At 40.4% G+C, this 12988-nt stretch overlaps 9 non-coding genes across 9 annotated transcripts; 7 read left to right on the plus strand and 2 right to left on the minus strand.

Annotated features, from left to right (window-relative positions):
- Positions 1–2187: 2187 nt before the first annotated feature.
- On the plus strand, positions 2188–2306 carry LOC131464719 (5S ribosomal RNA). The gene has a single exon (XR_009241219.1). It is a non-coding gene; the product is annotated as a 5S ribosomal RNA (ribosomal RNA).
- Positions 2307–2801: 495 nt separating this feature from the next.
- On the plus strand, positions 2802–2920 carry LOC131464720 (5S ribosomal RNA). The gene has a single exon (XR_009241220.1). It is a non-coding gene; the product is annotated as a 5S ribosomal RNA (ribosomal RNA).
- Positions 2921–3424: 504 nt separating this feature from the next.
- On the plus strand, positions 3425–3543 carry LOC131464721 (5S ribosomal RNA). Its single transcript, XR_009241221.1, has one exon. It is a non-coding gene; the product is annotated as a 5S ribosomal RNA (ribosomal RNA).
- Positions 3544–4047: 504 nt separating this feature from the next.
- LOC131464722 (5S ribosomal RNA) lies at positions 4048–4166 on the plus strand. The gene has a single exon (XR_009241222.1). It is a non-coding gene; the product is annotated as a 5S ribosomal RNA (ribosomal RNA).
- Positions 4167–4670: 504 nt separating this feature from the next.
- Positions 4671–4789, plus strand: LOC131464724 (5S ribosomal RNA). Its single transcript, XR_009241223.1, has one exon. It is a non-coding gene; the product is annotated as a 5S ribosomal RNA (ribosomal RNA).
- A 504-nt stretch (positions 4790–5293) lies between these two features.
- LOC131464726 (5S ribosomal RNA) lies at positions 5294–5412 on the plus strand. The gene has a single exon (XR_009241225.1). It is a non-coding gene; the product is annotated as a 5S ribosomal RNA (ribosomal RNA).
- Positions 5413–8677: 3265 nt separating this feature from the next.
- On the plus strand, positions 8678–8796 carry LOC131464727 (5S ribosomal RNA). Its single transcript, XR_009241226.1, has one exon. It is a non-coding gene; the product is annotated as a 5S ribosomal RNA (ribosomal RNA).
- Positions 8797–9101: 305 nt separating this feature from the next.
- trnan-guu (transfer RNA asparagine (anticodon GUU)) lies at positions 9102–9175 on the minus strand. The gene has a single exon. It is a non-coding gene; the product is annotated as a tRNA-Asn (tRNA).
- A 643-nt stretch (positions 9176–9818) lies between these two features.
- trnan-guu (transfer RNA asparagine (anticodon GUU)) lies at positions 9819–9892 on the minus strand. Its single transcript has one exon. It is a non-coding gene; the product is annotated as a tRNA-Asn (tRNA).
- Positions 9893–12988: the final 3096 nt, after the last annotated feature.

Below are 12988 nucleotides of genomic sequence, written 5' to 3' on the forward strand. Positions count from 1 at the left end.
CTTATTCGTTTTTCTCACCGCTTTCAGCAGGTAAGCCGAACTTATGTTTTTTTACATTAAATATGATGTTACTGTCAACTATTATTGATTCGGCGTGTCATTTAATTTAACATTTAATGAGGAAATTCACTTTTTAAACGGTTTGGTTTGGTTACTACTGTACGTACTACCCCAGCTTACTGTGTAATTTACTAAGCTAGCACTTAATTCATGTCTTTCATTGTTTCAAAGTAAAGCTATGAAATATACTCGTAATTTAAAAATAAAAGGCCATATATATATATATACATTCTGTCTTTCATTCATGTAGTTTTAAAACTATTGCGAAGAACGAACAGGTATTGGTGTTAAAAATGTAGGGAGCAAAAGAAAAAAGTTCCCCAAAAATACATGACAATTATATATTATACCTGAAAATTCTACTTTAGCACAGTACTTTCTTACCTCCCTCCTTTGAGTTTTATCCATAGCTATTAATCTCATTTTATAAGAAAAGCTTGTGTGTTGTATTGTTAACAGAGCTGTAAAAAGTTGTTATTCATACAGCATGCTTTTAATCAACTGAAATTATGCATTTTGGTAGTGTTATACCAGAAAATGGCCAGGAAGACGCATAAGGCTATGGATGACAGAGTGGCTGTCACGGCTTCAGTCTTTCGTCTCTACTGTTGCAAGCCAGAGCGGGAAACAGACCAGCTCCGAACACTGCCCTGCATGTTTTAGATGTTGCCCTGCTCCAACACACCTGATTCAAATGGTCAGCTCGTCACCAAGCTCTGCAGAAGCTCTGTTCATCTGAATCAGGTGTGTTGGAGCAGGGCAACATGTCAAACAGACAGTGTTCCCTGAGGACCAGGGTTGGGAAACACTGTTCTATCATAAGGTACATGAAAAAAAACAACAACATTTTTTTAGAATGAAAACAGAAATTATTGACAACAACATTTCATTTTCATTTTTGCCTTCTTAGTTGCTTTGTTTCTAGTGTCTTTGTCGGTTTATCATGTCTGTTTTCTTCTGGTCTCTGATCCTGCACCCAGTGTTGTCAATAGTTGTGTATTTTATTATAGTTTATGTTATACTGTTACTTTTACTCGTACTGTTTTCATTTTTAAATGCTTTTTTCCTAAGACTTGTGTAACTGAGATATTCTTTATGTTTACAGATAGAAAAGTGTCCTCTTCAGCTGAGGGGTCAGGCACCACATAGGTGCCTATGTGACTTTCATTCCCAAAAGGTGACAACTTTCACATATGAAAAGTCCAAATACACTTTAAATAAATGTTTTCTTGATGTTTCATTACTTACAATGAACACATATCAACTCTTAATAATTTATTCAATGTTTTCAGACACACCATTCACTAAGGTGACTTCACAACATCATGTAGAGTAGCTGATGACGAAGCTTTGGCGCTGGTTAGTACTTGGATGGGAGACCGCCTGGGAATACCAGGTAAGCTTTTGCAACCACCACAGGACGCTGCTGCTGCTGCTAACTTGTCGTCATGTAAATCTTTTGCAGGTCAAATGATTTGATGTGTAACACAGTGGGCAGCACAGTTTCACCCAAGTCAGGGTAGTAAGATAACTGCTGGCTTAAGATGTTGTCTAAAAGGACAGTATTGTAAAAGTCAGCAAAAGAAGAAGACTAACAAGTCATAAGAGTGAGAAAAAGCAGAATTCCCAAGTGCACGTGTCCCATAAACTAGCAAAGTTGGCAACACTGGGGAGGTCTGCCAGTGACCTCCTGGTTGAGGGCATTACGCTAACTGAAGCTGCTTTGCAATGTTACGTTACAGGGAGGAAGGCTTGGGGTTCATGCTGTTGACTGAGGTTAGGACCTCCTACCTCATTAGCATATGGACACAGCAATGAATAAATGTAAGTGAATAGAAATGTAGGAATAAATCTAAGTCATTTATTTATTCTTTTTTTTTATTTATGCATTTATTTATTTATTAATTTATTCATGCATTTATTTATTTGTTCCTGTATTTATTTATACATTTATGTATTTATTTATTTTTGTATTTTTCATACATTTATTTCTGTATTTATTAATACGTAAGTCAGGTTTTGTCCTCCATAAAGAATCAAGTGATTGAATAAGAGATTGTGTTATGCTGTGAAGAGTTGATAGTAGCATCCACATGTATAAATAGAGTGTTTGTTGAGGAGACCTTCGCTTACGGCCATACCACCCTGAACACGCCCGATCTCGTCTGATCTCGGAAGCTAAGCAGGGTCGGGCCTGGTTAGTACTTGGATGGGAGACCGCCTGGGAATACCAGGTGCTGTAAGCTTTTGCAACCACCGCAGGGCGCTCCTGCTGCCGCTGCTGCTTGTGCTTGTCATGTTTCACAATCCAAATCTTTTGCCGCTCAAATGATTTGACGTGTAACACAGTGGGCAGCACAGTGTCACTCTAGTAAGCTGACTGCTGGCTAAAGATGTTGTCTAAAAAGACAGTATTGTAAAAGTCAGCAAAAGAAGAAGACTAACAAATCTTAAGAGAAAGCAAAAGCAGAATTCCCAAGTGCATGTGTCCCATAAACAAGCAGATGAATGATGATGATGAGGTGATCAGTGGATGTGTAATTTAGTTTGAAAAGCCCATACTAAGACTGTTGAAAGCAAATGGGCAAAGTGTGACTGAACATCAGTATTTCTATAATGTTTCCAATGTGTCCCACATGTGTACTAAGAATCAAGTGAGTGAATAAGAGATCGTGTTTTGCTGTGAAGAGTTGAGGGTAGCATCCACATGTATAAATAGAGTGTTTGTTGGGGAGACCTTCGCTTACGGCCATACCACCCTGAACACGCCCGATCTCGTCTGATCTCGGAAGCTAAGCAGGGTCGGGCCTGGTTAGTACTTGGATGGGAGACCGCCTGGGAATACCAGGTGCTGTAAGCTTTTGCAACCACTGCAGGGCGCTCCTGCTGCTGCTGCTGCTTGTGCTTGTCATGTTTCACAATCCAAATCTTTTGCCGCTCAAATTATTTGACGTGTAACACAGTGGGCAGCACGGTGTCACCCATGTCACTCTAGTAAGCTGACTGCTGGCTAAAGATGTTGTCTAAAAGGACAGTATTGTAAAAGTCAGCAAAAGAAGAAGACTAACAAGTCTTAAGAGAAAGCAAAAGCAGAATTCCCAAGTGCATGTGTCCCATAAACAAGCAGATGAATGATGATGATGAGGTGATCAGTGGATGTGTCATTTAGTTTGAAAAGCCCAAACTAAGACTGTTGAAAGCAAATGGGCAATGTGTGACTGAACATCAGTATTTGTATAATGTTTACAATGTGTCCCACGTGTGTGCTAAGAATCAAGTCATTGAATAAGAGATTGCGTTAAGCAGTGAAGAGTTGACGGTAGCATCCACATGTATAAATAGAGTGTTTGCTGGGGAGACTTTCGCTTACGGCCATACCACCCTGAACACGCCCGATCTCGTCTGATCTCGGAAGCTAAGCAGGGTCGGGCCTGGTTAGTACTTGGATGGGAGACCGCCTGGGAATACCAGGTGCTGTAAGCTTTTGCAACCACTGCAGGGCGCTCCTGCTGCCGCTGCTGCTTGTGCTTGTCATGTTTCACAATCCAAATCTTTTGCCGCTCAAATGATTTGACGTGTAACACAGTGGGCAGCACGGTGTCACCCATGTCACTCTAGTAAGCTGACTGCTGGCTAAAGATGTTGTCTAAAAGGACAGTATTGTAAAAGTCAGCAAAAGAAGAAGACTAACAAGTCTTAAGAGACACCAAAAGCAGAATTCCCAAGTGCATGTGTCCCATAAACCAGCAAATGAATGATGATGATGAGGTGATCAGTGGATGTGTCATTTAGTTTGAAAAGCCCAAACTAAGACTGTTGAAAGCAAATGGGCAACGTGTGACTGAACATCAGTATTTCTATAATGTTTCCAATGTGTCCCACGTGTGTAATAAGAATCAAGTGATTGAATAAGAGATTGTGTTATGCTGTGAAGAGTTGACGGTAGCATCCACATGTATAAATAGAGTGTTTGTTGGGGAGACCTTCGCTTACGGCCATACCACCCTGAACACGCCCGATCTCGTCTGATCTCGGAAGCTAAGCAGGGTCGGGCCTGGTTAGTACTTGGATGGGAGACCGCCTGGGAATACCAGGTGCTGTAAGCTTTTGCAACCACCGCAGGGCGCTCCTGCTGCCGCTGCTGCTTGTGCTTGTCATGTTTCACAATCCAAATCTTTTGCCGCTCAAATGATTTGACGTGTAACACAGTGGGCAGCACGGTGTCACCCATGTCACTCTAGTAAGCTGACTGCTGGCTAAAGATGTTGTCTAAAAGGACAGTATTGTAAAAGTCAGCAAAAGAAGAAGACTAACAAGTCTTAAGAGAAAGCAAAAGCAGAATTCCCAAGTGCATGTGTCCCATAAACTAGCAGATGAATGATGATGAGGTGAACAGTGGATGTGTCATTTAGTTTGAAAAGCCTATACTAAGACTGTTGAAAGCAAATGGGCAAAGTGTGATGACTGAACATCAGTATTTGTATAATGTTTCCAATGTGTCCCACATGTGTACTAAGAATCAAGTGAGTGAATAAGAGATCGTGTTTTGCTGTGAAGAGTTGAGGGTAGCATCCACATGTATAAATAGAGTGTTTGTTGGGGAGACCTTCGCTTACGGCCATACCACCCTGAACACGCCCGATCTCGTCTGATCTCGGAAGCTAAGCAGGGTCGGGCCTGGTTAGTACTTGGATGGGAGACCGCCTGGGAATACCAGGTGCTGTAAGCTTTTGCAACCACCGCAGGGCGCTCCTGCTGCCGCTGCTGCTTGTGCTTGTCATGTTTCACAATCCAAATCTTTTGCCGCTCAAATGATTTGACGTGTAACACAGTGGGCAGCACAGTGTCACCCATGTCACTCTAGTAAGCTGACTGCTGGCTAAAGATGTTGTCTAAAAAGACAGTATTGTAAAAGTCAGCAAAAGAAGAAGACTAACAAGTCTTAAGAGAAAGCAAAAGCAGAATTCCCAAGTGCATGTGTCCCATAAACAAGCAGATGAATGATGATGATGAGGTGATCAGTGGATGTGTCATTTAGTTTGAAAAGCCCAAACTAAGACTGTTGAAAGCAAATGGGCAACGTGTGACTGAACATCAGTATTTCTATAATGTTTCCAATGTGTCCCACGTGTGTAATAAGAATCAAGTGATTGAATAAGAGATTGTGTTATGCTGTGAAGAGTTGACGGTAGCATCCACATGTATAAATAGAGTGTTTGTTGAGGAGACCTTCGCTTACGGCCATACCACCCTGAACACGCCCGATCTCGTCTGATCTCGGAAGCTAAGCAGGGTCGGGCCTGGTTAGTACTTGGATGGGAGACCGCCTGGGAATACCAGGTGCTGTAAGCTTTTGCAACCACTGCAGGGCGCTCCTGCTGCTGCTGCTGCTTGTGCTTGTCATGTTTCACAATCCAAATCTTTTGCCGGTCAAATTATTTGACGTGTAACACAGTGGGAAGCACGGTGTCACCCATGTCACTCTAGTAAGCTGACTGCTGGCTAAAGATGTTGTCTAAAAAGACAGTATTGTAAAAGTCAGCAAAAGAAGAAGACTAACAAGTCTTAAGAGAAAGCAAAAGCAGAATTCCCAAGTGCATGTGTCCCATAAAACAGCAAATGAATGATGATGATGAGGTGATCAGTGGATGTGTAATTTAGTTTGAAAAGCCCAAACTAAGACTGTTGAAAGCAAATGGGCAACGTGTGACTGAACATCAGTATTTGTATAATGTTTTCAATGTGTCCCACGTGTGTACTATGAGATTGTGTTATGCTGTGAAGAGTTGACAGTAGCATCCACATGTATAAATAAAGTGTTTGCTGGGGAGACCTTCGCTTACGGCCATACCACCCTGAGCCCGCCCACTAGCGAACCAGGAAGTGAATGCTACAAACATTTCGAGCACACGGCTCCCTTCCTCAGCCTGTTTTCTCCCCCTTTTTCTCCTCCTTTCTGCACTTATTTTCCCTTTTCTCGTCTTGTGCTACTTTAGTTTATTGTTTTGCTCATTTAAAGGACTGTTTTTTCCCCCCGACAGTGTTCTCCACACTGTGCGGGGGCGTCTTTTGTTGGATTGTTTTTTCTCATCATGGATGGACCTGTGAACAATGACCTCACCAAGCAAAGAAGTATGGCAACGGAGATAAAGGACCCGGAGAACAGAGACAGACAAAATAATGATGGAACTCAAAGGAAGTATTTACTGTACAAATAGAATTGACGGGAGCAGAAAAAGTCACAATAATGGAATTACTGAAATGCGTGCGTGGACTGTGGAGGTTTGATCACCTGCCGCTGTATTGGAATGGACAAATACGAAATAACAATGACAAATGCTGTTGGGAAAAGCAGATTGCTGGATGGATTCAAAATCGGCACAACTACAGTGATGGCAAAAGAACTAAACAATGATGAGCTGGTGGTCTCCTTTCTCACTCTGCCCGCGTATATCTCAGACCAGGAAATACTTGACAAGCTGCATGGCCAGGACTTTAATGTCGCCCTGACCAAAATGGATGTATCAGCGAACAATCATTTCAAACATGACACAAGTAGGGGTCTGCTCATAGACATCATTAAAAAAACATGACTTGGTTGATGTATGGCATATCACTAACCCACTTGTCATTAAATTCTCAAGACATCAAAATTCCAAAATGTCTGTGTGTATTAAGAATCAAGTGATGGTTGAGTCCGATTTTAAAATAAGGCACAGACGCATTTTCATGGGTGTCATCCTGCATCAAATAAATAAAACTGCTTATGGGAGGGTTTGCACTGTCTGTAATTTGAACGATGAGACCTTTGACCATCTGTTTCTCACTTGTCCCATCTGCGAGGTCTTCATCGATCTTGTCTGGACATTCTTCATCAGCCACTGTAAACTACATCCTACACAGAGATCTGCACATTGACAGATGGCTTCTCTTCACAAGCACAGTCAAAAGTCACTTCCGACTACTATATACTACATACACGAACATTTTTCGTGAGATGTTCGCAGGTGGGACAGCGTTGTTTGAATCCGAGTGATGACAACATAGTTTTCGGCTTCTAACTCTATGGAGTTAAAAAGGGGAGGTTGGAATATAGAATGTACGTGTGTGTGTGTATATGTGCAATCTGTGTTTTTTTTTCTGTCTTTTATTTTCAGTTCTTTTCTTTTCCTTGTTACCTGTTGTGTTAATGCTTGTCTTTTGTGATGGTTACAGTTCAGTTCTCCTTAATCAGTTGTTTTATGTACACAAGTACTTTATTTAATTTTTTCTAAATACCTTTTAATGCATTTGTATGTCAATTTATGTTTTTGAAAGTATTTTTGATAATAAAAAACAAAAACAAAAAAAACACAGACCTGGTTGGTACTTGGATGGGAGACCGCCTGGGAATACCAGGTGCTGTAAGCTTTTGCAACCACCACAGGGCGCTGCTGCTGCTTGTCATGTTTCACAATCCAAATCTTTTGCAGCTCATATGATTTAACATGTAACACAGTGGGCAGCACAGTGTCACCCAAGTCACTGTAGTAAGATGACTGCTGGCTAAAGATGTTGTCTAAAGGGACAGTATTGTAAAAGTCAGCAAAAGAAGAAGACTAACAAGTCATAAGAGTGAGATAAAGCAGAATTCCCAAGTGCATGTGTCCCTGGCACTGGGTTCTGCTGCAACTCCTCAAAGTAACCAAAAATGATTGCGTAGTCAATGGACTGATCTTGTGTTTCCCTTTTATTTGTCCAATCCAAGGTGCACACAGTAAAAATTGTCCAAAATGCTATTTCCAAAAAAAAATATACAAGTCCAAATTAAAACAATTAAATCCAGTTGTGAGCAAATAGGTGTTCCCTCCTCTGTAACCCAATATCAACTGCCACAGTGGGAAGTCGAAAGCTCTTTATATAGGTCCTCTGCCCCTCCCATCCAAATATAAATTATCCAACAAATCACAATAAATGAGCACAAGCATGATTATTATAACAAACCACCCAAATGAAAATAAAGCCAAAATATTTCCCAAATTAACGGTGCCACAATAAATAGATAATTAATGGCACTACAAAAAGTGACGTCACACAAAGCGTCCCGCCATGGTCGCCATTTAAGTGTGACGCTGACGTAAACAATGTTTGGAATGCTGCCAACGCAAACTGAGGATGCGAGTGAAGTAAGTTTGAACCAAATTAATGTTAACGGGATGGTTGTGTAGGAGCGGCAAGTGTGCACCCATGACGGTCTACACATGTTGCTGAAAACTGGCAAAAGCATTCGTGTGTGCGTATGCGTCTGTCTGTACGCTCTATCAGCGGATATGTGGCGGCGTGTGTGCGCTCATTAGTGACGAGTCGCTCCGTCACCGTCCCATAAACTAGCGGATGAATGAGATGATCGAATTAGGTGATCAATGAATGTGTAATTTAGTTTGAAAAGCCCAAACTAAGGCTGTTAAAAGCAAATGTGCAAAGTGTGATGACTGAACATCAGTATTTGTATAATGTTTACAATGTGTCCCACGTGTGTACTAAGAATCAAGTGAGTGAATAAGAGGTCGTGTTTTGCTGTGAAGAGTTGAGGGTAGCATCCACATGTATAAATAGAGTGTTTGTTGGGGAGACCTTCGCTTACGGCCATACCACCCTGAACACGCCCGATCTCGTCTGATCTCGGAAGCTAAGCAGGGTCGGGCCTGGTTAGTACTTGGATGGGAGACCGCCTGGGAATACCAGGTGCTGTAAGCTTTTGCAACCACTGCAGGGTGCTCCTGCTGCCGCTGCTGCTTGTGCTTGTCATGTTTCACAATCCAAATCTTTTGCCGCTCAAATGATTTGACGTGTAACACAGTGAGCAGCACGGTGTCACCCATGTCACTCTAGTAAGCTGACTGCTGGCTAAAGATGTTGTCTAAAAGGACAGTATTGTAAAAGTCAGCAAAAGACACACACACAAAAGAAATATCTGCACTTAAATTTATTTATTTCTGTGTCCATATGTTAGTAAGTGTTTACACATTTGATTAGCAGGGTGCTGGATTTTTCACTCAAAACGTCCCTGGGTGGGCTTGAACCACCAACCTTTCGGTTAACAGCCGAACGCGCTAACCAATTGCGCCACAGAGACGATGTGGTTTAGATGGGGCGTGGCCCACTTTTCCACCCACCTGTATCCAATTGAAAAACTGTCATATTTAACCACATATATTAAACAAAATAAGGATTTGAAAATATGTGTGTTACCACCTCCACAGTTACCAATGGAACACATTTCAATTGTTTCCAGAAATGTCTCCACCCACACTGAACTGGAATGGTCTTTTGGACCATCCTCAGTGTTCCCCTGATTTAAATCCCATAGAGAACTTTTGGAGAGGGATGGCATGGGAAGTTTATAAAAACCGGACGACAGTTCCAGACCGTGATTTCCCTTTGTAAAAACCGTCTTCACCACATGGAGCAATGTTCCCACCAGCCTCCTGGAAACACTCAGATCAACCATGCCAAAACTTTTAATTCTGTTTTTTACTTTTTAAGGCTATGGTTTTGATCTGATGATGAAAGGCCTGTTTGGAATTTACATGTATTGCCTTTTCATTTGGAAGATCTACTTACATCGTAGTTACTGTACACCAGTGCGAAATGTAACTACTTACCATTGTTTCCCCTGGTCTTAAGGTTATGATCAGCAGCGTATGTAGTTCACTGTGGGTTCTCACCAAGGATGGAGCAGGTGGGCTGGATAAGAGTGACTAATATGCAAGTCAAAACGTCCCTGGGTGGGCTTGAACCACCAACCTTTCGGTTAACAGCCGAACGCGCTAACCAATTGCGCCACAGAGACGATGCACTTTGAAGGGGACGTGGTCTTCACATTGGCGCACCTGTATTAAATTGAACATTGGCCGTATTTAATCCCATATACACTGTGTAAATTATGTATAATTAAATACAGGGATAAATGAATAAATAAATGCATGAATAAATAAAAGAATAAATACATGCTTTACATTTATTTCTACATTTCTGTTGTATTTAACTTTTTCACTGTATTTTTCATCTAGTTTTTGTCTGCCGTTTGCTGTGAATTAAATCCATTCACTCACTGCTGACACTGTTGCCCTAACAGTGAGTATAACTTTTATTCTTCTGCCCTCTGGTGGCTGAAGTGAAAAGCTGCTCCACACCAGCAAAACAAGAACAACAAATCCAGCCTTATCCAGTTCTTATCCAGTTTTTCTCAGATCAGAATGAAATTTCTCATAACTATTAGTTCTACCTCCACAACATTTACTTTTAGATTTGTGCACATCATAGTAGCAATTTCTCCTTCCTCTGAACAAATGCTTTGTAAAAAATATGTTTCCCTATGTTTTCCTTTTTATTGAAGTATCTTTTTTACAAAACAGAATATGATGAACGAACGGAAGGAAAAATAAGTGCAATTTCAACAATTTTATGCCCAAGTTTACCATTTACACATGTGCATTACAACGTACAGATCACAGTGGATCTACAAAGGCACAAAACATTTAGTCACAGGCATCTGGAAGTGAAAAATATAGTTTGACACCCCTGTTCTAAGTTGACCGTCAGTGTGAGTGTGATAGTGGATGGTTGTTTGCCTCTATATGTGTCCCAGTGATGGACTGGCGATCTGTCCAGGGCATACCCCGCTTATCACCCTATGTCTGCTCCAGGACAGGAGGAGATATTTAAGTGCAAAAAAAATGCACCAAACACAGAAATGAAGAAAAAACTTCATTGAATTAAAATGGGATTTGGTGTTCGTGCAGAGACACCGAAAAACAAACCAGTAAAACAAGTCGTCCTCCTCGTGTAATGTCAACAGTGCCTTTTGCCAGCAAAAACAAATGCCTGGATGCATCTTTGACTAATGTAGTATTTCAGGTAATTTGTATACACTTCCTGATTATCACACTCAATTTCCCATAGCTTGCGTGGCAATTAACAGATTGGACCAACTATGAGGAAACGCGTTACTTTCCTTTGGCAGAAAAACCATAAACAGAACAACACAAAAGGTTGAAAATATAACCAATAAAAAAAATAACCAAGCTCTGGTTGTTAAGTGATTTATGAGATCAAATCATTGTGTCTCATGGGATTAGTTTGAAAATTTGGCACTATGATGTCAAAGAGATTTTCTTGTGAATTTAACATGAAATATAAACTTGATAAAAAAAATAAAAAAAATCGGCAGAGAATAATAGATTAGTGTGTGTTCAAACAGTTTAAAATATAATATATAATATAATTATCCACAGGAGCAGCGGCAGAGAAATGTTGCACGTGGTAAATTGCAAATTGATTATTTTACCACGTGTTTTTGTGAATTATCAATATATTGTTGGGTTTTGTCTTATTAAGTTTATCCCTGTGAGTGTTTTTGATTTTGTTGTGGTGGTTGCGACTGGCAATTCTATTTATAATTTGCATTATTCATATATATGAGGGACATTGTTGTTACATTAGCACATTTGACAAGACGTGGTACTTTTGACATGTTGTTGTTCACTTATACGTACTGTATGTTAAATAGTTCAATCTAAATATTAAATGTTACACCTAAATGTTAAGTGTTGAATCTAAATATTAAATGTTACACCTAAATGTTAAGTGTTGAATCTAAATATTAATTGTTAAATCTAAATGTTTTTTTAAGCTAAATGTGGCAAAATGTTGATGTTATTTTCAGCTTGAGCCACTTCATAATAATGATCATATTAGTAATAAGGGATAGGAACTTTTAAATGAAAACTCAATTCAAATATCAGGTGTTTTTTATTTTACATAAAGAGTGATTTAATTAATCATTTCGCCCCGTTTACTACGACTTCCAGTTTTTATTCTTATTATATTCTGTGTTGAATTTGCTGTCAAACACAGCCTGCATGTACTAAACAACATCATTCTCAACTGTATGAGATTGATGACGCCAGTTTTGTCTCAAGATTGAATGTTAATGAATAGGATTGGTGAGCACTTAGTCACCAGCAGCTATTTGTGTGGTTGGCCAACCCTGAATGTACGTGTTATCTTAACACTGCCTGGAAAGTTCTTTTGTTGCTGCTGAGAGAGAGATGAACTCTCTTAGAGTGACACTGATATATTGTATTTTCAAACAAAGTTTGCTTAATGAGGGAGTTTCTCTCTGTTGTCAGTCTGCATTCTCTCACCTACACAGCAAAAACCTGGTGTAGAAACTTTATTGTCCCTGGGGGGAAAAATATTTGCTGGCGTAGGTTTGAGAGAGAAACTCCAAATGCTTCCTTTACACCATTATGCACATTCTGTACAATATGTCCAGTACAGCTGGATGAAGTTTGACAAGAATCAAAAGATTATCAAAAGAATAATTATCCTCCACATGAGGGTCACGGGGTCACAGGGCTGCTGGCATCCCAGCTGACAAAGGGCTAAAGGCGCGGTTACAACCAGGTACTTTTTTTTAAGAACCTGCTCTAACGAGGTTCCAGTGCCAAACTGTAGATCAGTTTAAAAGACTTAACAAGCCTAAAAACGTAGGTTAATCTCCAATACTTACCAGGGAAATGTCTAAAATCTCAAAATTTAACAGTGGAGTCTGGTGGATTTAGTGACAGCGCTGGATTTCAGTCCAGTGACTGTGTCAGATGGAGTCTGTGCTCCGGTCATGGAGGAAGTATTGAACAAATGTTGTTATTTTAATTAACTGATTCTAATGATTCAGTCAAACTGAAAACAACTGCTTGTGTGTGTGTGTGTGTGTGTGTGTGTGTGTGTGTGTGTGTGTGTGTGTGTGTGTGTGTGTGTGTGTGTGTGGGTGCGGCCATTAGTGACAAACAAACATCCACACTCACACCTATGGTCAATTTAGAGTGTCCAGATAACCTCTGCATGTTTTTAGATGATGGTTATAGGTTAACCCTAAGTCTAA

Source organism: Solea solea, chromosome 8 (assembly GCF_958295425.1).
Source record: "Solea solea chromosome 8, fSolSol10.1, whole genome shotgun sequence".
In the NCBI taxonomy this organism is placed as follows: domain Eukaryota; kingdom Metazoa; phylum Chordata; class Actinopteri; order Pleuronectiformes; family Soleidae; genus Solea; species Solea solea.